Consider the following 23,782-nt stretch of genomic DNA (forward strand, 5'->3'; position numbering starts at 1 on the left):
AATTAGAAGATTTTTGGTTTAAGAAATATTTATTTAATTAACAATTTTTGTAGTAGGGGGGAGAGTGGGGTAACTGTGAACACGGGGTAAACGCGAACGATTACTATTGTTGTAAATTAGAATAGTGATATTCTCCTACTTCTCGCACCCAGCGATAGTCCGATTATACGCTCAGCGTGGTACGAGTACGAGAAGTCGGAAAATATCACTACTCTAATATACTACAAATACAATAGTATCGTTCGCGTTTACCCCGTGTTCGCAGTTACCCCGCACTCTCCCCTATCGATAAAAAATAAAGTCATAAATCTTCCTCTTAAAGCTAAATTGCTTTTTGCTATTTAAATAATCCTTTTAAAGGAACCATTGGACCGTGGAATGTATAAAATGATAGGAACCATTACTTTAATTGCAGGCAATTAGAAGGATATTTTCGCGTTATCTTCAATCTTTCTTGTATTAAAGAAGCACGTGCATCTTGCTCAATGCGGCTTGATAATTCTGTTCTCCGTGGAAGGCTTCCTCCCTACACCCTCTCGATAGACCGCCTTTCGAGATACGTCGGCCCGTCATAATGGAGTCGGTTTTCTACGTTAGGAATTATTTACTCACGTCGAGAATGCGATGAACATCGTTCTAAGAGCAGCCCGAAGTCTTGTCTACCGAGTATACCGAGCGCGGTATATTCCTTGTCAGGATTCAACGACTGAAAGCTAGTCCCCCTGCAGCGGTCACTCGCTCTTCCCCCCTCTCTCTTTCTCTCTCTTTCTCTCTCTTCTTCTCTCCCTCCCTCTCCCTCATCCGCTCCTTACAAGATATCATTACGCAGATAAAACTGCTTTGCTGAAAGGCTTCCAAGCTAATCGGCTGCCATACCGGGTCCTACGCTCTCGTCGAAAACATGCGTTTCCTCGAAACCTTCCAAGCGCACGTGGAATATCAATGCTCTGATCAGTATGCTGATAATTCGATAATCCGCGAACGCTAAATAAATGTGTAAGTTTTGATGCAGTCTTTACTATACGAAATTCTTTTTCTCTCATTCACTTAGACACATAACATATATGTATTACTTTTTGCATGTTATTTAATAGTCTTTATTATCTGCTTTGTTTAGACATTTTAGCCTTTAATCATCGCGTTTTAAACTTTTTAATGACAAAATTGTGCACGTAAATAATGTAATATATATATGCGAAGTGCTACTACGTGTCGCTAAGGAAATTCTAAGAATACATTTTATTACGTTCTTTTCACGTTTTACGGTATAATAATATGCGGAGTCTGTTACACACGAATGAGCTAGCAATATATTATGAGAATCATCGGGGTGGTCTTCTTGTTAAGGCGAAGTGTGCCACTCGAAGGCACCACACAGAAGTCGTATTGTAATCTCTCGACTTTATGCCATCGTTTCTTGAATTTATAATCACGTTTCTTGACAATTACGCCGTAACAAGTCGAGTTTCTATATCCTCGGCTATTTATACACGTTTCGGAGTTCTGCTAGTACATAAATACTACGTCAGAGTTATCAATTACCCATCCCCGTTGCTGATAATAACAGCGCACTGGGACGGCATGCCGTTACGCGATTGTGATAGAAAAAGATACAAATTGAATTTTGTTTTTGTCATCATTAAATCACTATAACAACGTAAAATCTTTTGTTTTGCAACGCGGCTTATTATTCTGTTGCGGTTGCAATTAACCATGATGGACGTTTATCACTTTTGCATTACACATAAATGTTTCCGTAACAATATATTTGTTTGAAACATTCGATAATCACATTACAAGCAGCAGGTAATTATTTTCTCAACCGACGTGTGACATGCGAAGGACAATTAGCTAATTACGCAGATAAAAGGATTATTAGACGTTTTCGAGCGATCGCGATATCGGTACTCCGACTCTGTCTGACGCGAAAAGCTCGTCGCGACAAAGCGGGACAAAGAGGCCAAAGTTATATTCAAGGAATATAATACTATCAGAAGCTGACCATCCGCGGGGTAGGAAGACAAGTGAAATACACAAGCAGGCGGGCAAGCAGAGTCAGTTAGGCGAGCGAGCATGCAGTCAAGCATTCTCGATGAACGTGCCTGTTTATATCTACCGGCTGGAACCGCCGAACGAACAGCCGCACGAAGAACGCCGAATTTCGCCTGTTTTCAATAATTTTATTTTTACCTTTAATACGCCGTCCGATGAGATCGCGCGAGGAACGCCCGACGGCGCCCGATGGTGTGTGTGGTGTATGTGTAATGCGTATGCGTGCGTGCCTCCTCGATACTAGATAAAGCCGACGTCCGAACGAGCAGAGTTATCCTTTTACTCTCCCTCTTTAGTCTCTCTTTAGTCTCCGCCTTTTAACAGTCACTTCTCGATGCGTAACCACACGGATGTTACTTTTCGAACGAGACGCGGTATTTCCGATCTGCGAGACGATCGACTCTTTTCGCGGCAACCGATGACGATGATAGTTGACGTAAATTAATGTCTGGCGACGTGGAACGTTCAAGGGATATCGTTCTCGTCGTAGTTGGTTGATTTTATAGACACGTGATGGTAGGACGATACAGTGTTTTCGATGTCAACTACGATAATAGTGAGTTATGATAGTCTAATGGGCTCGAGCTGTCACGTGTATTTTACTTCCCATATATATGTTTATTCTGTTTATTTTTGCAAAATGTACACATCAGTTTTTTCTCGCTTGGAATTTAATCCTTATGGATAATGCGATTTTTAGATTAATTGTTACGATAATCATTGACATGTTAGACGGTAAATATTACGAAGCTCGATGAGCCTCGGGAAGAAATATTTTTCCCATCTTTTTACTCGGTATACCGGGTGACTTCTCATATTTGTGTGTGTGGACGCGCCTTCGTAAACGCGGAATTTCACTCTTTCGAAATATCGAGCGGCCGGCGCGGAATGGCGACAGTAAATAATGTCCATTCGTTTGTATAGCGTCATCGATAAATCATCGAGCGTCATGACGGGAAATTGAACTTTCGAGAATACTTATGCCCGTACCACGTTATTATTCATGTCGATAGTGCGGGAGCGCAAAAAAAAGGGATACGCCAGCGCGTATTTCAGGACGATCGATTATAAATAACGTCGTAGTGTTTCCTTGATTCATCCACGTGGAGAGCACATAAAACTTTTCCCATGGAAAAGTAGCAGCGTAAAAACGGAGTATAACAAAAATATGTTCTTGTATTTTTTTTTTTTTTTTTAGGTATACTTGAAACTATGAATTTTTTGTGAAATATTTTTGCGACAAGTCTTCGTGAAATTATAAAGTTACTATTTTATCATAACGGTTTTCATTAAATGCTGAAATATCGAAAGGGATTTAGAGAATCGTTAATATGACAAGAGTATTAAAAATGAATAATAATAACAGCGAAAAAGATGTAGTTAATTTATATTTTTTGTTCTTTTTCCAAAAATTACGACTCGAAGGCGAAGGGAAAGAAAATCGAGGCGAGTAAGATCAAAAGTATGAGAATCATAAGAAAGGGAGAAATCGGGGCGTATACGATTGTGCTCGATAAATAATGCAAATCTGGCGGAAACCCTTCCTAAGCTTCCGCAAGCTGCTTTGTAACGCGATCAGGATTGGTTGCGAGCCAACCGCGGCGTCGACGCATCGCATCTACGTCCCACCGACCCGCGAGAATTTATGTGCGGGGCGCGTTGTCTAAGGCGGGCCAACAACGGACGACGACATTTGCAAACCAGCCAACTTAGCCCCCACGAGTACCGCTGAAACACACAGGTGATTTCGTTGAGTTAATTACACCCCATGAAACTTCCTACCACGGTCTTATTACGTTGCGGCACACCGCTGTCGTCCTAAAATGATACAGATGACCCGTACCGACTCTCTTTCTACGTCGCTAGTTTTACGTGCTTTGTATATGCTTGAAATTATATTTTAATGATGGTTTTTTAATTAGTATCTCTGATGGATTAATATCTTTGATTCTTGAGACAGATAATATTTGAGTCACTATAATATGTTTAACTTTATTCATGCGTGATATCAATTAGAACAAAATGTGACGTGAAATAAAAAAAGTATATATTGAGCAATTTATATTTTTTATTGATTTTAAGAAATGTGTAACATCAAACACCTGTAAGATTTTTATAGCAAAACAGATTTGAAGTATATAGTATGAAATTGTTCAGTTATATAACTTTGTTTAGTTCTATAGGTTTTGCTTAAACTCCATATAAAGTTATTTACGTTATTGCGAACTTCGCGAACTATTTGCTAATTTCACATACGCTGTTCATGCTGACGGAGAATGCAATTTTGGCGAAAGCAGAGGTTGGATATACATATAGCGAAGATGTATTAAGCCTATCGATGATGCCTTGGTCGATAGGTAGGTACCGTAATTACGGTAATGTTATATGCGAGCTAATTGGGAGGATTTTGTGAGAGCTGTCGATAAAAACGAGATTGCTCGGCACCGAAGTCAAGTATTATATATCGGATATCCAAGAAATTGGCTATCGGCGTATTTCTGGCCGATCGTTATTACTTCCGTACAAAAAAAAACAGAAAATATCATGCGCAATATAATCTAATATAATTTTTTTGCAAGTTCTTTTGTCGATCGTATCCCATCCAACCAAAGTACTAATTTCGTAAATTAAGAATGTATTCGCATTATCGGTCATACACGAATTTTACTCGCGATCCAATCGCTTTTTATCAGTGTCGCGAAACATTTAATCTTAAATTTGCGATATATCTTTTTTCAATTATTTCTCTCAAATTTAATTTGTTTATCAATTTATTTTTCATCTCAAATAACTATAATATTTACGATCAGATAATTTAACCTGTTCAGAATCAATCAGTAGATAGTAATATATGTATTTAATAGAATAATAATAAAAAATTATATTGAAATTATGGGATATAAAGAGTAATAAATTAGCTTAGATTTTAAGAATATCACAGATCTTTTACTATATTCTTAAAAAATTCGAGTAGTATTTTTTTAAATTACTCTTTCGGATTTTTTCTTGCGAAATGCGTACAAGTTCATGTCTCGCGAAAAAATGAAGAATTAACGTTTCAATTACGAGTTCTCAATAAACAAACGGACGCCGCTTTAACCTCTGACCGAGCAAACTTTTGCTCCGACAACTAGTTAGGACCTCGTGTCGTACTTGCAGTTGTCGGCTGCCTTTTTCTATAGCGAGTTTGAAAGGAACAGCTAACAAGTAGTGTAAGTCGCGGTAAGAGGAAAAGAGGAACAGACGGGGAAAAACAGATGGCAGCAACGCGACGAGAGAGAAGAATATTGCACTGGGACATCCGCGGCCGTGTGGTAGTTACGTCTCTCGTAGCGTTACGAAGTTACATCAACGACCAATCCTTACAATGTTAACGAGGACATGAAACTAAAATTAGAGAGGACGAAGAAGATATAATAATTCGAATAATTTTTAAAAAAGAAAGCAGGGAGGAAATGTCGGGCGTAATTATTAATTATTTCTAAGATATATATTTAATTGTAACCGAGAGAATATTGATATATTATATATGAAGCGTATATATATATATATATATATATATATATATATATATATATTGATAATCTTATATATTAAATTTTTATTAAATTTAATATAAAATTAACTTTCTTAATTCTTAATTCTTATGAAAATTATATATATAGCTATGGAGATGCGGTGTATCTTAGCTTCCACATACGTAATAGTTGAGCAATGTATTTCTAATATGATGACCGCTTTAGAACGTTGCTCCCATTCTATTATTATAAATAGATGATCTCGAGTCTTATTTATATTTAGCCAGTTATCATTGCTAGAGGATGACGATGACCAAATGTTATTTGGTATTAAAATCCTATACGTTACATGATGCTAAACGGTAAACTTAAATTTTTCACGGGCTCTCGCATATATACATGGAACAAAATTGGCAATCTTAATATCCGGAAAGTTAGACTATCTCAGTTTTGAGGAATGTAGAGAAAAAAAATTAGATAAATTTTTGATTATTTTTTTTAAACATTTATTTAACCTATTTAAAAAATAATTTTTAATTAATTTTATTTTTAAACGTTTATGTTAAATGTTTTCCGAACTTAATGTAATTTCTTGTTGCTGTCGCAATGAATCTTTTATTAATTCTCTCTCTGTTAATTTAGACAGTAATAATAATAATAATAACAACAAAATTACAATGTTATAAATTTAAAGTAATTTAATTCACATTTACATTTCTCACTGATGCATTTACATTGTGAAGTATAGCACCAATCACGATGTGAATTAACGTCACGATGAGTGTTCCACGCGGCGCCGCGACTCATCTTCCCTCATTATCGCGATTTGCATGACACAACGGCAAATTAAGCAGCTCTGCCGTGCGACGGTTAGCTCGGCGGTTTCGGTATCACGCGGATGTGTTTTACGCGACGCGGTGCGTTTTCGGGGACGCGGGCCCGTCGTCCGTGTCGCGTAGGCGCGAGCGTGCGTGCAACGCCGGCAGAATGGTGTTGCGAGTGGGTGGTACGTACGGTTCGGCAGTGTGCAATGTCTCGCGGCGACACGCCAAGGCGACGGTAAACAATGTGAGCATACATTACTTACACCCCGCCCAGTATACTAGCGCATTGTGTGCCACGCGATGTGCATCCGCGCGCCGGAGTCCATCCGCGCACCTTGTACGCGCCCACCCCTCGTTCATCCCCGATTCCATTCTTTTTCACGCCTCCTTTTATTTTACTAACAGCACTTAAAGTACGCTTAATGTATTTTCCCTGTATTTGCGCACGGAAAAAAGATACAAAATATTATACGATAATGTGCTCTAAAGTATCTCAGAATTGTAATTCTCCTGTTTCCTGCCTTTCTTCCTCCATCTACCTGAATTATTTCGTCAATTTAGAACCGATCTTTTTATTCTTTTTGCGTAGCACGCGGTATTAATAGAAAGACTTAATAAAGAAATGTCCGAAGATGTATTAAATGATTACGTTTTGTATGCCTTATTTGTTCTTATGAAACCAATTATTTTAATTGTTTGGTATTGTAAAATGATACACTCTTTAGATATATCTTACAACAATCTTATCACATATTATTTTCGTTGCCTTGTTAATAGTACAAAGATTGCTGGAACAGAGAATTCAAATCGACGTTTTTGTACTTTTTGTAAATATACACTCCATGTCATATTTTGATGTATCTGTCTGGTTATTCCTCGATTATTTTTCTTTTTCTCGCATTCATCTTTCTCTTACAGTTTTGCTTCTTTCACTCTTTAGCATTTTTCTTTTTAAAGAACGTTTGTGTACGTCATTTTCTTTATCTTTTTTTTTGCCAGATTAAGAGAGTACTAACAAAACAAATTTAGCTTTCGTACAGTCAAAGAAATCTGTTTTAACATTGTGAAAAGAAATAATGTGTCATGCATATCTCTATAAAGAAGCATTGGTTCAAGATTTTGAGAATAAAAAAAAGACATATTTGAAAATGTCAAGATAAAAATGAAGATCAATAGCTGATGTAAATTGCAAGAGGGAATCTTATCATTTCTCTTCATTTCTGACTGAAAAGCTTTAATGTAACCATGATGAGAAATGATAACGCGCTCTTCTTCGAGCGTGAGAGTGACTTCTCTCGATTTTTTCTATCATTGATGATCATTCATATGTTCCATTCAATAACAGAGCAGAAAACATTTTCTGAGTCAACTTATCAAATCTTAAATAGTAAGGTTATTTTTTTAATAAGCATACTTCTAAATACATTTTTGCTTAATTAGTTCGCAATAATTGATTTTGTATCGTTTATAATGAAGTAATTAATTAAAGAAAGTGACTAATTGTTTTTAATAAGATTAATGTTTTACTAATTTAAGTTATAACTAAATTGTACTTTGTAAAACATAATATTATAGGTTTCGGATTATTTATAATATTTATTGAATCGGCTTTATTACTAAAACAATAAGCAGAGCAAACGGATATGAATATTTTTGTTATCGCCGAATTTTTTCATTCATTTTTGACACGACAAATAGTTTAAGATTCGAGTCCGTTCTGATTTATCGAAGTCGATGTCGAAATATTAAATTGGTTTCGTCGATGTTTAATTTGTGACACCTGTAGCAATGTCAATACCAGCAAAAATTAATTGAGATATATGCTCGTTGTAACGACCGCTTTATCATCACCACCCGTAGCACGCGATAATTGATTCCTACAAACTAGCTGTGTGCCAAACAAGAGGATAAATAAACTTACAATTTATTTTTACGCTTAACGCGTCGCCCAACGTATATTTTATTTGATAAAACAAAATGCAGTATTATTCACGTGCTTTAAACTGTTGTTAGCTTTTCTCTAGACGCATTTATTATTAAAAAATATATTATTTTCTTTTATAATAATATATATATATATATATGATTTTGCAGTATAAAATTTATTTAACAAATTTACAAAATTGGTAAGAGATGTTCACCATAATCTTAGAGAAAGAAAAATTATTGTGTCAAAATAAAAATAAATTAGTGTTTAGCGCTCCTTACTTGCATTAATATTAACTATTTGTTTATACCTGACTGTTTATATTTTAATTAATTAGATTACATTTATTTAATATATTGATTGCTGAAAGAATTTTTATAGATAAATATAAAAATATGAAGTCAAAAGGAGATTTTCAGATAAATATAAAACATCCGTGACATTTTCTCGAATGCTGCGAATCGTATCGTGCCGTCAGACCGGTAAAGGGGCGCCTTTTTCACGAGAACTTGAGAAGAAAGATGTTATTGACACAGCAATAACATGATAAGATATATTTAGCTCGAGGTCTAATTCTTTTTCCTTTCCGTGAGAAAAAGCTATGGGCAACACCTACGAAATTATATAAATCCAGTTTGCCATTTTTGTCGTACAGATCCAAAAGATCTTATGCTCACTTTAAAATCTAATAAATTCAAAGTAAGCTTGGTTAATTCGATTTCGAATAATTATTATTTTCAGTAATTACTCTCATAATTTAATAAATATTACGATGATGCTGTAAATATTTACAATGTTTTGCATTTTTTTAGAAAGTTTTATTTTTAAATATAAGCTAGAAGAATTAAAACTTTCGTACTTATGTAGAGCATTTCAGAAAGCTCTTTCTTCCATTATCGATGCACTAGCAAGTGTAAAGAATGAACGGTCATCAATGGGAAGGATCACGAATAACTCAGGAACTCGTGTCGTTCTCACGCTCAAGGAAGAAGGCTATTGCCCCTCATCATGGTTACATCAGCTTTCACATTAAGGAGGGAAAATAAGATCAACTCTTATATACAGAAGTGATCCCGTGAAGTACGATCTTGATGTTTTGCTGTTTAACACACCGTAGATACGTTCTAGCTTGTGGTATTTTTACTATACGAGTAACACTTAGCTGTCGCGCGCATCCATCTGACAATCAAGAAAGAAACTGAGAACTAACTGACCTGTCCATTTCAATAGCACTCAAGACCGGTTATCTATTTACAGCTTTAGAGTGGGGACAACGCTCTAAGCGTAAACGTCATACTACGAGCATTTTCTAGTATAGTGTAAAACATGATAAAATATTTTCATTGCATCCATAATTTTATTGTAACACTTTTAAATTTTTTTAAATTTTATAAACTGGATACAAAATTGTCTAGCTGCACAAAATTATCTAGCAAAATTATCTAACTCTTTATAATTCCTTTAAAATGCAAGATATACCGAATTATCAACAAGCTTCAAATTAATAAAATAGTATTGTTACTTGAACTCAAGGAGGCAAGAACTCATAGTAAAACTTGAGCAATGCGAAGTAACTTACAATTCCAACTTTGTGTAATATCTCGGTCTTTCTTGCCGCTGACGTAATAGCATTAAGGATGTTTATGTAGTAAATATTTATCATTAACTTTTTTTGTTCAAATTGAAGGTTGTCACAAAGTGTTAAAATGCGAACGAGTACGCGGCGAATATGCAACAGAAATACTTAAGAAACAGTTCATGCAACCGAATTGCAAATGTCTATACATTTCAATGATATTTTAAAATTAAAATTACCTACAAAATTGATATTTACTATCGTTTTTACATGATATGTTGTATGTGCATGTTAAGGGGATCCTAAAGCCGTCTGTAATACCGGCTTTTTTTCTTAGCACTAATCTTTTAAATGGCTTTATAGAAATGCAAAATTCTTGTCTAGAATTAAAGTACGCATCACAAAATCTAGGTTATGGTGGTCGAATTTATATCAAAAACGAGAAAAAATTAATATTTTTGTTAATTTTTGGTATACGTGACGACAATATTTGCTTTGTACAAAAATTCCACAATAAATATCCACAAAATTAGACCGGCATGACCTAGGGATTTAAGAACAATATCGTGCAATTAGATCTAAGATTGAAAGCCTAGAAAAAAAGATTAGTTTAAATAAACTTTTATATGTGCAAAAGCACATTTAGGTTGACATTGCGTGTAGCGAGAGATGGCGCAGCACGCGAAACAAGGACAGATGCCTCTCGTTAGACAAGGACAGATATAGATATATGACATAGAAAACAGGATTAGAAATGTTGACATTACCGACGTCGAGGAAGTTCAGCCTTCACTTTAGGATCCCCTTAAACGTAGAAAATATTTTGTTATTCATCTGTTTTGTGTGAAATTCTAGCGAAATATCGAAACTTGCTGTGCAATATGCCATGCATAACTTTGCCATTGCCAACGGTATTATTTCCTAGGACTTGAATATTTAATTTACTATCTGTATCGGCAAGAAAATTCTATCGCTGAAGAAACTGAAGAAAAAGGAATTGCCTAGTGGAAGAAGATAACAATAAGGTGGATATTAAGTTTGCAAGAACCATATCCATTGGTAGGCCCTCGTGGAATGTCGTTTCCACAACGAGACGTTCGTAATCGCTCGCGAGAAACCCTCTATTCCTGAGCAATTCAAGTGTATCTAGGTGTTAAGTCGATATCTTCATCGTGGCAACACGCAAATGAGAGGTGCTGCAAAAGACGCCCCGACAAGTAGAATGCGAGATCCGCTCGATCGTACGGATAATACGAGGGAGAGTACAATGCCAGTGTCATCCGCATTCCTCGTTTGTCAAGCGCACGTAAAGGCGAGATTAAGAGAATCCCCTTCCCCTCTCTCTTCCCCTCTCCGGCTCTCCCTCTTTCTCCACCTTTCTCCCGTTTCTCTTTTCTGTTTTCTCACTTTCCTCATCTTCACCCTTGCACATTTCCCTCTCTCTCTCTCTCTCTCTCTCTCTCTCTCTCTCTCTCTCTCTCTCTCTCTCTCTCTCTCTCACGTTGTAGATACAACCGTGACGGTTACAAACGATACCGACGTTCCAAGGGGTTACAATGGATTTAAGTCACGTTCGTTCCACTTAATCCGCGGACATTCTTCCCCGGCTTCCACCTACGGAGCTTTCCCCGGCGCGGCGCGCCGACACGGGCTCGAATTCCTGGATTCGTATCCGACGACGTGAACGTAATTAAGATGTAACGCGTCCCTTGAATTCGAGCATGTTCGCAGCGACGACGTCGGAATAATTGTCGCAATAGCAAATTTGAGATTGAAAATAAGGCGCATGCAGAATGACTACTGAACGATACGGCATATACGTTCCAGCATGTATGAACACTCTATTTTTACGCTAAACTTACGCAATATCTGTCACAATATCACGAATCACGAGTAGTGTAAAAAATACAAACGATAAGGTAAACTCGCGTGAGATGGCCATACAGGAAAGATGGCCAACCTAATATACTATGTTTTTCAATCTATAGCTCGCCTATCCGGACGCGAGCGGGATATTGCGAGAACGATGACGCGAGCCGATACACGTCTCTTCGAAAATCGTAAATCCAGTACCTGTCAAATAATATCCACATTAAAAGCCGAATATCGTAAAGCCTTAATCTCGGATTTCGGAGGGGGCCATAATTTATCGGGCAGTGACTCGGGGCGTCTGCCACGGTCAGGTAACCCGGATACCTACGACATGGCGGGGCGGAAACTCGTTTCGCCATAACAATTTCGCGGAGCGCGCGGATAACACGGCGAAAGCGCGCCCGCTGGAATTACGTACAAATGGCGAGCGTTATCCGCTCGCGGGGCGCCAGTAAATCGTTTTATCCAGGCCGTGCCGGCGCACGGACACACCGGCGTTTATTTAACTGTAAGTTCAGCCGCCGCGCGGCCATTTTTTCTGAAACTATTCCGACCGGGGCCATTACCGGCTCCGGACGACCGAGACGTTAAACCGTTCCGGCGCGGCGCGGCAACTGCGATACGGCGCAACTTTTGTCCTTTATGGGAGGTCCCTTAAATATAGGACGACCTCGCCCAAGTGCTCACCACCTTGCGTTTCGACCCTCTCAAGATTAGAGGTCCGCGACCTTTAACCGGCGAATGCACCATATACTCCGCTCTCGTGAGATAAAGCTCGGTGAAGCTGGCGCGAGAAAATTATTCGAAGAGCATCCGTGGAAAGTTGGCACGATATAAATTTCTCTTTCTCAGACTTTGGAATATGTAAGAAATATTTTATGTGTTATTTGAATATCTATCAAATTCCGTATTTAAGTCGAACAACCTTCAAGCTATACTCGTCGTGCCTTAAAAATTATCACTATTCACAGTTAATAACAAAAGAAAATTATCTCGTTATCTCACAATATCAGCTTAAAAAAATTCTTTTCATATATAGTATTATTTATTATGATTTTTATATCATATTTTTACGCGCGCATGTGTTTGTGATCATGTTAATACGTTGCTAATTAAATTTGTATTAAGAGAAGTAGATTTTGAAAAATAGTCTCTATATTGAAAAATGGCTTTTGGACGGGGAAAGTGGGCAAGATTTATCGATTTATCAGCTATCTCGCTCTATCAACAAAATTTATCAAGCTATCAGTTTATTGTGTGTATTACTGATATCAAGCTATTTTTATTTTAACGAAATTGTCTGATAAACTGTTTTGCAGTAAAAACTAAGGTTTCGTGCACGCTACATAATGAAATGGTTCAAAACTTATTCCTTTTTAATATACATACATACTTATAAGACGGTTAACTTCCCGTAATAAATTTAGTCATTTCTTTAAGTTTTGAACTGAGAAATTGTAAATTCAAAAATTTTGGCATTTCTATACAAATTTATGTTTTTGAAATAATTGTGGTTAAATGTTAACCCAGTTATGATGCGCTGGCAATATTCTCACTTACATTGTTTGATGCCGTAACACGGGTCCAAGAATATTTTTCGAAGAGACAATGCTTCGATTTGGCTATAAAATGACGCACGGGACACTACTACACCCATTTCTGGTCAAAACCCATTGTATTAGCAGTCACCTTTATTGAGAATGCGAAAGTGACTCGCTGCCTTAGGACCATTTTACGACTTGCCATAAACTCGTATACAAGTTGTCGTTGAACGAAGTTAGCTCGCTACGCCTCGGAATTCCTTGATCCAATGCCGACGGCGCTTTTCGATACATTTTTCAAAAGTTAAATTAAACGTCGTTCAATGTGAACGCCCAGAAATTGCCGATGAAAATAGGCACATACCAGACGTATACATTACAATTCGGGAAAGCACATTATGCCTTGATTTTTGGAAGGGGAGGGTATTTTCTTTAATAGGTCCTTCTCAATTATATTTTATTATCTAAAATGTTCACTCATTTACAAATCTGAAAGTGAGCCTTCGTTAATATAGAAGTTTACGATTTTTCAATTTTATTTACCCATCTCCACTTACTGACTTGCAATTTACATCACCCTCGTCAGAACTTTAATCGAAAGGGAAGCAGAAATACGAGAATAATTGCGTGATCCCGCTTTGAGCCTGTCGTTTGTTATGCAAAATGGACATGCACAAATGCGTAAACACCTGCGCGTTCCTTTCCGCGGCTTACGGAACATAAAGCACATTATGTCTCTGAGGAGCGTGCGGAATTCGTGAAGGGTAGGACCCGCGCGCAGGATCCCGCGGCCACAATGCGATATTCTGGGTCGCTCTCGCGCTAGCGACTCCAATATAGTTCTCGTTATTGCTGTTTTATTGCTCGTAAATCCTTACGTGCCGCACATCCTGCCGCACGGGGATATGACCGTATCCCTTAACGGGTGTCTCGGTGGGCTCTGCTATCTCGTAATTCCGCCCGACGGGACTCACCTTGACCGAAAGCGCGTACGCCCAAAGAACCGTGTTCTTCTTTCTATGAATTTCTCTCCCTTATTTCACTAAATTCTACATCGATCTAATTAAACTACTGTATACACTGATATACACTAACGTTTAAAAGTTTGGAAGTACTATTTTTTTTAGAAAAAACAAAACAATGGTGCTATAAATACTTTCAAAGAAAAATATTATACGAGAAACTTTTACTGTCTGTTTTAACTGTTTAATACAGTATTATTTGTTTTTAATCATTTTTCAAAGAAGTATTTTATTTAAAGAATTTTACTGAGTGAACATGCTATGCCATTGTTCTGTTATGAAGAAAGAATAAGTTTTCATGTTTTTTTTTTTAGTTTTGTCATGATTTTTATTTCAAATCAATATTATACCGTGATGGTTCTCTCCGAAAAAATATGAAAATTTTTTCTAATTTCAATAATACGTATAATTCCTGATAATGCAATAAATCTTTTAGATTCTTTGAGTCATATTGTATCAGGTTTTGTTAAACTTTTTATATTATTGAATTAAATAGAATCCGTTGATGACAGTTATTAGATAGATATCTCGTGTTACACGCTGATTTTTTTTCGTATCATTTGCAGCTGCTGCCCCACGGCGACCGGATTCCCAGGAGGGTCGTGCTCGTACTTTTCGCTTGTTCCCCGCTGATTCGCGCGTTCGAAACGCTACGTGATTAAACTCACCGCGTATACACGTTTCGATCGCGGCCGACGCGGCCATTGATATTCCATGCCTCTCGCGGTCTCTCTCTCTCTCTTTTTTTTTTGAAAACAAAGATACGCCTTCGTTAAGGTCCGACAAATTGTATCGCGTACGCGAATTAAATTGTGTGTTTCAATTGGCCGACAGCATAAACTTTTGGTACGCGCTATCGAGAAACTTATTCTCTCTTCTGTTTGAGGAAGGTCTCGCTCTATTCGGGTGCTGAGCTGTTGCAGCGACAAGCACTTTGACATTACATCGAGCGATATTTAGGGGAGCATATATATTACCGCTGTTACTGCCGTTCGCAATTTACTGTGGCAATATCCATTTTGTGTTTGATTAAATTCAGAACCAATTGACTAACATACATATGCGATCAGTGAACTATTTTAAACGTATATTCGTGTAAAGTCCGATGCGAAACGCGCGTTGAATTTAATATTCCGAATTTATACATAGTTCAAAGATGAATATATACCTACATATGTTATATACATCACTGCCATGAATCGCCGGTGTCAGAATTATGTATCATCAGTTTGATTGAGATATCATTAGATCGATACGGTCGTAATCATATATAGCATTGCAAATAGACCTTAACTAAGTTAATTTTCAACAAACTATTACGAAACGAGTGTTGAAATTACATTCATTGACATATAGAGATATGTGCTCTAGAATTTATACAATTTCGATCTCAATTTCTCGCACAGTTTTCAGTAAGTTATAAACTAGCAGAAACGTGTAAACGATCTGTCTCTAAAATAAAATTAATAAAAATCACATGTTTACTTTCTAATTTATTTAAGCGTCATTTTTCTCAAATATGCAATGGTTTAATGTGACATTTTTGCAGATCAATTCTTCAATTTTTAGAAACATGTTATGAAAATATTTCAACAATTTTACAAAATTGTTTGAGCTTAATTGTTTAAATTCGTGCTTAGATTAATTAAAACATAGTTATTATAAGATGATATAAAACGTTATTTTTAGCATTTTATAATTTTAGCAATCCTCGAAAATTTGCATGCATCTTTATAATCTCAAAAAACGCTAATATTATTTATTTTATAGAGCTTGGTTTCAAAAATAAAATCTGTTGTGTTTGCCGCGGATAAAAATGTTGAGGTAAAACTTCGTGGTTAATTTACGTGGAGTTTTTTGAGCTTTAGGGATATTGTATTAAAGTTCTTTCTATTCTATCGCACTTGCCAAAATTCCCGACTTTTGCGAAGAAAAGTCGAATAAACTCAGTTAGTAATTTTGGCGATTATCTTGGGAAAGCCGTTCTCTCGAAAATATCATACTTTACTTTGCAATGGTTCGATCTTATGGAGATGAAGGAAAACAAAATTGAAATTTGAATATTTTTCAATGTTATCGTTTACCGTAAATATCTTTGTAAAGTTTTCACATTCCTTACGTTTATTTGTGTATTTATTATATGTGTAGGGCATATAATATATTTCCATTGTTTTATACAATATTATTATAGCATCGCAAATAAACGATAACGTATTACGTTCAACGTATTACGTTGTTTTAATTCGCTGCGAAAGATGTTGCACGGCAGCCTGAAAATGGTATTGCGAAATCGATACGACAATTTAATCCGTTTACATGATAGGATTTACTCACGTAACAAATGTTGCAGACGGTGGCACTGAAATGTGCATCCATCTTTTCCGGTAAATTAGTAAACCACGCGGTGCAGGTATTACGATGAAATTGTCTCTTCGATTTTCCTTCGAATAATTTCACACTTAATACATCACATTAAAACATTTTGAAAAGAGAATAGAAAAACGTAAAAGAGAAAAATATAATATTAAAATATTAATGAATATTTTTCATCTTTGTGCGGTAGATCGGCTAAGTTAAATATGTATAATATTTCCGTTATTAAATAAGGTAAAAAAAAATTACAATTTATCGGAATGTCTGATTCATAAAAATATATGCTGTTAAGATAAATATGTATAATATTTCCGTTATTAAAACATACAGGTAAAAAAGAACTACAATTTATCGGAATGTCTGATTCATAAAAATATGCCGCTATTTAATGTCCCATCGAGTGGTATCCCTTTTTATCTTCGGTCCGGCATATAGCGTACAGGCGAGGAATGAGGTCCAGAAAAAACAGGCTTAATTTGATCTTATCTAGAAGTTGGTGGAGAAAGGTAGGAACGGAATGGGACATGCACAAGAATGGTGGTTAGACGGCCGTATAAATTACGCGCAGAACGTGTCGCCCGATGTAAATGCAATACAAATTGGGCCGGACTGCTTATTATTATTCATTGGGGACATTTGTTAGCTTATCTGACGGGCCCGCGGCTCTTCTGTCCTCTGATCCTCCGACCACTGTCTTTTTTCCGACTGCCTTTCTCTTCGCATATTTCACATCCAAGAGATTCGATCGTGGATCAACGGAATGTTGTGCTCGATTATTATTACTTATAACGTTGTAAGAATCTGTTGCGTGAATCGCGCGATCCGCGAGCAGCTCTGAAACTTAAAACTATAGACATTCTTATAAGATTCTTTCTGTCCTTATTTATTATACTTATAAAGTTCATTATTATTATCTTTTTAAATTATTCCAACGATAAATTATTAAGGATCATACTTGATTTCATCTGTTATTATTATTATTATTATTAATATTAATATTATTATTATTATTATTATTTGTCTTTTCCAAGTTGTCTTTCTCTGGAAAAGAATTACGGAAGTTTATTGAATTGTTTTACGGAACACGCAGCGGTTCTATTTTGCAAAGAGCAGTTTAGATATATGGGCACCATTTATCGTGACGTATAAAAGCTTTAAAAAATTTGTTAATGCATATGTTCGTCGCATCAGTATACACTTATTAAATCTTATCGTCTAGATAACATCGACTCTCGTGATGCCGCATCGGGGTGCCAGTAGTTTGTATTTACTTTTTGCGGTAGGGTAAATTCTCTCTCTCTCTCTCTCTCTCTCTCTCTCTCTCTCTCTCTTTGGACTCACGAATTTGGTAATCAAAGAAGAGCATAAACTCGTAATACCGCATTATATCAAAGTAATGTGACATTTATTCCCAAAAAGAATATTCCTCTTTTTGAAGATTATCAGCTTATTGCCGTAGGAAGGAACACCTCCTGTGTCTTTTTCGAATATTTTGCTTCTCATCGTCTTCCATCCTCTCACAATTTCCGTAAAAATAAATTCTAATCTTTATAGTTCATGTACCATAAATTTAATCTTCTTAAGAAATTTTTATAAGCATACACTTGTGTAAAGTTCTACGATAATTTTTCATATAAGTATTACTTATTTGTATAATATCGCAGAGAGAGAGAGAGAAAGGGGGGCAAAGATTGATTACATATACAATTATCGAAAAATTATAGAAAATCTGCTGGTATATAGTAAATTAACTATTGAGATCATATCCACAGGTAAAGTCCGACGGGATCACTGCTTTAATCTCATAGTTAACTCAGTTTCAACGCAGATGCAATGCGGCTGACAAGTCACTGTATTGTTTGGCTTGTAACGCCAAATAACATTATCCAGTCTCGTTCGGATCGTTAAACGAGGGTAATTACATCCGTATATCAGCGAAATGTGTTGAACGTTCTCTCCTAATTGTTTGTGCTTTACCTACGCAAATATGAACCGTAATCTGGTCACAAGACATTCTGCTGCCAAAATTTGCTTCAGATAATTATATATAATTATGTAACTTCGATATGTTTAATAGAAATTTTAATAAGAATAATAATATCCGTTTAAAAAAATAAACGAATATTCTTTGTCTAATGTTATCAAATCTATTGAATTTCGCTTGATCTTGTTCTAATATAATTATCAAAAAAATAGCGTTATAAAATCGTTTTTAAGATTATAATGCGTACGACTTATATTATCTTTTACTTTATTATTTTCTGTTTATTGTATATAGATTTTTCTCTTAATGAATATACATCGAGGATAAAGCAACTATCCGAAATGTAGTGTTAAAAATAATGCGTGGGGTAAAAAATTGAAAATAAATACGCGGATAGTAAGAAGTGTTGAAAAATAGCGTAATGATTACGAAGGGATGAAGACGCAATGTGGCGTCCGACCGCTACGTGCATTACGTTCCTCCATAAGCAATTTCCATGCACGGCCGGACAGCATAATTTCCGGTGCACTCGCGCGTGAATGTGAGCACGTAATACACGCACGCACGCACGCACGCACGCACGCACGCACGCACGCGTTGCGCGCTATCGTCTCTGTCTTCTCCGCAATAATCGCGAAACTACGGAGTCAAGCTCGCGGGCGTGCAAATCGCTCTCGCAACGCCAAAGCCCGCAAATGCGTTAGCCTTTGTCCCGCTACGTTGATATCGGTGTATACGGTATATGTACGGCGAGAATGTGTCGCAACACGCTCGCCTTGCGCGCACACCCCGGCGCTGCAGCGCGGATGCACAAAGTGTTTGGAACGATAACAAGTAGAGTCGTGCGAGAGGTGGAAACGCTGTTATCGCCCTCCGCGCACGTCACATTGCAGGCGGATAATGCGCCGTATAAAGGGATTATTCGCTGCGACCCGATTGTAAATGCGAATTGGTACCGCGGAGTCTAAAATAAGAAAGAAGTCGCGAATAACGTTTCGATTAAACTTGAAATAAACTGACAGCCGCATGTGCGTGATATGTGTTGTTACATATATGTATTATATATCGCTCATTTTACTACAACATAATGACATACCTTGGAAAAAAATTTTTCCAAAAAATAAGTTTTAAATGTTTCGAATGTTTCGAATTAAAATTTGGTAATATTACTTTTAATTGCGATTTTGGTGCAATAACTGATTGTATAGAGGAACAAAAATATTTAGCTATATATACCTATTAGCTTTTTATTCAATGTATTGAATTTTTACCCTTTTTTTGCAAACAGTTGAAAAATGACAATTTTTGAGTTATGTCGTTGTAGCAAATGAGTGATATATACATATATATATGTATAAAATTCAATTTTTTCCACTATTATACGCTTTTAATTGTCTTGAAGCTTACAAAATTGGTGCAGCGCAATTGTTTTAATTTGCAATGCTGCTACTGCGGCCGAGTGAGATAACTATACAGTACTACATTACTCCGAAACATAAAAATGTGTGTAACAAGGTCAAACTTATTCGTTACGCCTATCGATCGACTGGTGTTGCGACATTGACGATTTTTTTTCACATTAATTCAAAACTCGTGCGGTGAAAACTGCATGGCACGCCTGCACGCCGATCACTCGTGCGCGAAATAAATACCCGATTGAACCAAATCGACAACAAGCGCGGCGTCTGTAGCGTGTAATTTTGACAATGCATGTCGACTTGACGAAATTGCATGTGCCCGCAATTGCAAATTGTGATTATATGTATATTAATAAACTCGATAATAGACTTTATGTGCGCGGTCGTGCCGATATCATACATCTATATAAACATGTCTAAATAGGTTTTCTTTTATTTTTTTGTGATAAAATTCGTCTGTTGTATACGTGAATCTACAGCGCCCGAGCCAAATTGATATCTGCTCGTAACTGTATAAAACTTGCAAGCCTGCCAGAAAATATTTAATAAACGATGTACATCAAAATGACTATAAAATCATCAACTACAATGTAGACAGACGTTTGGTGAATTTTTCCAGATTTTTTTAAATACTTTAAAAAATAGGGAAAAATAGCGTCAAAGCAAATGTGACAGACCCATACGTATATGCGCTCCGAGAGTGCAAAAAAAAACAGGACAGAGGGTATACAGACGGAGGGGTTAAAATCAGTTGGGATTATCTTTTTGTGATAACTTTAATCGCACTCGCACTATCTTTACCACTGCTGGAAAGTTTATTTGAAGAAGTCTTGTGTGTTATACGTGGAGATCTTATTTGGCCAATGGCCTTCGCTAATTAAAGTAACCCGAATGTGCTACGTTTGTGCACTTTATCGCGTACACGTGGTCGGAATACGAAAGATACAGATGCGCAGCGAAATAATGTATAATCTACCTATAATTAGAATAATCTGAAATATAATTGAGAGTTTTTTAAATCGCTTTAATATAAAAACGATAATTTCTGCTGACATGCTGACTATATGATTCCACATTAGATTTATTATTGTTTTTCAATTTTGTTTTTAGTCTCACATCGATTATTTGACTAATTACAATGAAACGAACATTTTTTATTTAATTATATTATGGCTATCATTTTTTCTTGCAAATTAATTTTCTATTTCAAACTTTTAAGAGTGTTATTCTATTTCAAGCTCTTAAGCTGTTTTTATCACATTTATTCATTATTACTACGGATATTTCTTGCCATGCACTTATAAATTTTCGATAATTTGTCGTTAAAGATGCGGATACTGCGGATCGATCTGCTTATTAATTTGCATAATTTGCGATCATTTCTTGTGAGCTTGGTAAAGAGAACTAATAGAGAGAAGCTTTGGATTCTACATCTGCATTGATAAATAATAAAACGGGCCTAATTAGCCAGTTTTTCTTTCATTACGGCAATAAGCAGCAAATGCAGAAATGGCAACGGGAAATTGTCGGCACGATCCCTCTTGACGTAAACGAAGACGTAGTGAGGCGTGCAATGATCAAGTGTATCCCCCGGAAAGATTAACGACTCGGCGGCAGAAACGCCGAGGAACTGAGATCGACGTAGAAAGCAAGGAAGGCCAATTACGGGGCGTCTCTCGATTCGTCTCGCCTCGATTTCGACTCGATTCCTGATTTAATCGAACCTAAAGCTGAACCTACGGCCACACTTAACCGCCCTACGCTTAACGAAGAAAAGATAGCTCGAACTGGACGAAACTATAGTGTCGATTAAATGATGCTTTATGCACGTAGCATATATGTCAAAAGAACAGAAATGACTTTTGAAGAAATGCATTCGTTAAATATATGAACATGCGCTTGCAAGTTCAGCCTAGCTCTCACGCCGATAATTAACAACCTGCGCCAATGTAGTTTTCAATGTAGCCGATTTAATACGATATTTCATGTAGATCGTGGAAGCGCATTTATTCTTGGGAGAATATATCGCTCAATGTAATTCTACCTCCAAGTTTCCTAAGCCTATATAGTTATTATAAGTAGATGAAAGTCTCTGAATCTTGTTATAAGCGGATGGTCTTATTACTTATAATAACTAATAACGATAATACTCGGTAGCGACAAAGCGACAGTGTCTCGTTTCCCTATATTATTGAAATAATACCTCTTACATTGTCGTTGTATGTAATGAAAAATATATTGCATTTAAATAAATTAAGAATAAAATTAGGTTATCAAGTGAAATAAATAGACAATGATATAAATTGCGATAATTTCTTTTACGCATACCTATATATTGCGTTAGAAACTAAAAACGTTAATTTATGTCTTTATATTGAGTGAAGTACGATTTGCAGGAAGAAAATAAAAGTTCTTTACGCACAAATACGTACATAAAATAAAATAGTAGTGTAATATTATTAAAATTACGATACACCCTTCCATGTATGCGTGAGAAACAAATAAGAGGAAGAAACGTTGTAACATTCTCGGCAAGCATGTCGCCGCTAAGTGTACAATAAGCTACAGTTAAAAGTTAAAACGATTCTCCGGCAATCATTGTGAAATTGCACTGTGGCTTTATTATCGGCGGATTATTCTTTCTTTTTGCTGTGGGGATATATTTACGATTATTCGTCGGCGCGTAACGGACACATCCGCGACGACGGCCAGCTACCAAGATCTCTCTCCCTCTCTAATCTCTCTCTCTCCCTTTCTCTCTCTCTCTTCTCTCTCTCTTTCGTATGTTCTAGCCAGGAACACTCGTGGTAAATTGAAAGTATTCATCGGCGACTCCTTGTGATTTGCCGAGCGACGAACTTTTTCTTCCCGGCAGCCGCCGGTACTCTCGCCATCATTCGTCCGTTGACTTCCTAACGAGTCTGACTTCTCCCGAGACCTGTCGTTCGAAGGACTCTAGATTCGCATTCCCGTTTTCCGCCGCGCAAACGAAGTACAAAAAAGAATAACCGGGAAAAAGCACGGAGAGTGGGATGATCTTGTCACGCCGAGTCACGCGCACTCACAAATTCTACGAATATCTATATATAGCGCTCTTATAAATTAGAAACTATCTTAGTGCTTAGCGAAAAATATTATTTGGCTTAAAAAAATAAAAAAAAGAACATTTGAAATAGATAATAGGCGCATTTATATATTACGGCCTTCTATGGAATTAAAGAAATTTTTCTCATTATCGAAATCAATCCAGATAACTTTCCTTGCGAGCGTTGAGAGCACTAATATTTCTCGCTATTGACAATTTATCTTTCGGCAACTCGAATTATATTTCTCAGTCGTATGACGATGTCGATTCTATGAATAATATAACCGTGGATTGAGATAATTTCCCGAGGTGTTGGTCGAGAGCTTCCAGAAATTAATTGGCGGAAGCCCATTTTGCATGTCTGTGACATCGAGACGTACACGCGGGCGAAAATGTGACTCGGTCGTTTGACCGGTCGTTGGCGTGTCGCCAGCGCGTCGCGCGGCGCATTTTCAGGATCGTAACATAAAGCTGGAGATTTATAGCGTCGGTGTGCCCGTCGCGCGGTGCCGGTGCCCGGTGCCTCTCGGCCAGATGTATGATTTTCGGCCACGGTATACGACCGCCCTTGAGGTTCCGACGCGTCACGA

The 23,782-nt window shown here is 36.8% G+C and overlaps 1 protein-coding gene and 1 non-coding gene across 2 annotated transcripts in view; one reads left to right on the top strand and one right to left on the bottom strand.

The window, feature by feature from the left end:
* The window catches only part of LOC143895636 (mannosyl-oligosaccharide alpha-1,2-mannosidase IA-like), a 301,183-nt gene that overhangs the window by 99,525 nt on the left and 177,876 nt on the right, over nt 1-23,782 (top strand). The window lies entirely within an intron of this gene.
* Nucleotides 9,190-9,411, bottom strand: LOC143895648 (small nucleolar RNA U3). Its single transcript, XR_013256389.1, has one exon. It is a non-coding gene; the product is annotated as a small nucleolar RNA U3 (small nucleolar RNA).

The sequence above is a fragment of the Temnothorax americanus genome, unplaced genomic scaffold (assembly GCF_048541705.1).
Source record: "Temnothorax americanus isolate GAGA-0224 unplaced genomic scaffold, ASM4854170v1 Scaffold16, whole genome shotgun sequence".
NCBI classification, from domain to species: Eukaryota; Metazoa; Arthropoda; class Insecta; order Hymenoptera; family Formicidae; genus Temnothorax; species Temnothorax americanus.